This window comes from Carcharodon carcharias, chromosome 2 (assembly GCF_017639515.1).
Source record: "Carcharodon carcharias isolate sCarCar2 chromosome 2, sCarCar2.pri, whole genome shotgun sequence".
In the NCBI taxonomy this organism is placed as follows: Eukaryota; Metazoa; Chordata; class Chondrichthyes; order Lamniformes; family Lamnidae; genus Carcharodon; species Carcharodon carcharias.
In genome coordinates this window covers 28,727,162-28,729,352 of record NC_054468.1, presented here as the reverse complement: position 1 = coordinate 28,729,352, position 2,191 = coordinate 28,727,162, and positions in this window count along the sequence as shown.

Below are 2,191 nucleotides of genomic sequence, written 5' to 3'. Positions count from 1 at the left end.
ATGTTTGTGGATGGGGTGCGAATCAACCGAGTTGCTTTGTCCTGGATGGTGTCAGGTTTCTTGAGTGTTGTGGGAGTATTCCATCACACCTGTGACTTGTGCTTTGGGGAGCAAGGAGGTTAGTTACTCGTCGCACAATTCCTAGCCTCTGAGCTGCTCTTGTAGCCACAGTATTTATATGGCTGGTCCAGTTCAGTTTCTGGTCAATAACTCCCAGGATGTTGATAGTGGGAGATTCAGTGATGATAATGCCATTGACTATCAAGGGGCGATGGTTAAATTCTCTCTTGTTGGAGATGGTCATTGCCTGACACTTGCACGGTGCAAATGTTACTTGCCACTTGTCAGCCCAGGCCTGGATATTGTCCAGGTCTTGCTGTATTTGGACAAGGACTGCTTCAGTATCTGAGGAGTTGTGCATCATGCTAAACATTGTGCAATCATCAGAAAACATCCCCACTTCTGACCTTATGATGAAACAGCTGAAATTGGTTAGGCCAAGGACACTAGCTTGTGGAACTCCTGCAGTGATGTTCTGGAGCTGAGATGTCTGACCTCCAAAAACCACAACCATTTTCCATGGTGCTAGGTATGATTGCAACCAATCGAGAGGTTTCCCCCGATTCCCATTGACTGCAGTTTTGCAAAGGCTCCTTGATGCCACACTTGGTCAAATGTGACCTTGATGTCAAGGGCAGTCACTCTCACCTCACCTTGGGAGTTCAGCTCTTTCGTCCATGTTTGAACCAAGGCTGTAATGAGGTCAGGAGCTGAGTTGCCCCAGCAGAACCCAAACTGAGCATCAGTGAGCAGGTTATTGTGAAGCAAATACCACTTGATAGCACTGTTGATGACCCTTTCCATTACTTTACTGATGATCAAAAGTAGACTGATGGGGTGGGGTTGGATTTGTCCTGCTTTTTGTGTCCAGGAAGTACCTGGGCAATTTTCCACATAGCCTTGTAAAAGCCAGTGTTGTGGCTGTACTGGAACAGCTTGGCTTGGGGTGCGGCAAGTTCTGGAGCACAAGTCTTCAGTACTATTGCCAGAAAATTGTCAGGGCCCATAGCCCTTGTAGTATCCAGTGCTTTCAGCTGTTTCTTCATATCACGTGGAGTGAGTTGAATTGGCTGAACCCTGGCATCTGTGATGCTGGGGGCCTCTGGAAGAGGCTGAGATGGATCATCCACTCGGCACTTCTGGCTGAAGATTGTAGCAGATGCTTCAGCCTTATCTTTTGCACTGATGTGCTGGGCTCCCCCATCATTTCCTCCTCCAGTGAGCTGTTTAATCATCCACCACTATTGACAACTGGATGTGACAGGACTGTAGATCTTAGATCTGATCCGTTGGTTGTGGGATCGCTTAGATCTGTCTAAGATCTGTCTAGATCTGTTTGGCACACAAGCAGTCCTGTATTATAACTTCACCAGGTTGACAACACATTTTTAGATATGCCTGGTGCAGCTCCTGGAATGCCCTCCAGCACTCTTCATTCTTATTTGAACAAGAGTTGATCCTCTGGCTTAATGGTAATGGTAGAGCAGGGGATATGCCGGGCATGAGATTACAGATCGTGTTAGAGTACGATTCTGCTGCTACTGATGGCCCTAGCACCTCATGGATGCCCAGTCTTGAGCTGCTAGATCTGTTCGAAATCTATCCCATTTAGCACAGTGGTAGTATCCTCAATGTGAATGTGGGACTTCATCTCCACAGTGACTGTGCGGTGGTCACTCCTACAAATAATGTCATAGACAAATGCACCTGCAGCAGGCAGGTTGGTGAGGATGAGGTCAAGTATGTTTTTCCCTCTTGTTGGTTCCCTCACCACCTGCCACAGACCCAGTCTAGCAGCTATGTCCCTTTAGGACTCGGCCAGCTCAGTCAGTAGTGGTGCTACTGAGCTACTCTTGGTGATGGACATTGAAGATGTCCACCCAGAATACATTCTGTGCCCTTGCCACCCTCAGTGCTTCCTCCAAGTGGTGCTCAACATGGAGGAGCACTGATTCATCAGCTGAGGGAAGGCAATAGGAGGTAATCAGCAGGAGGTTTCTTTGCACTTTGTTACGATCCTTAGCTGAGGTTATCCCTGAACAAGCCTGATCCCAGAGCGGAACCCGGCTGAATGGATCCTAACTTTTAACTTGTTTGTTTAGATGTGTGGAGATCAGCTACTGAACCAAGT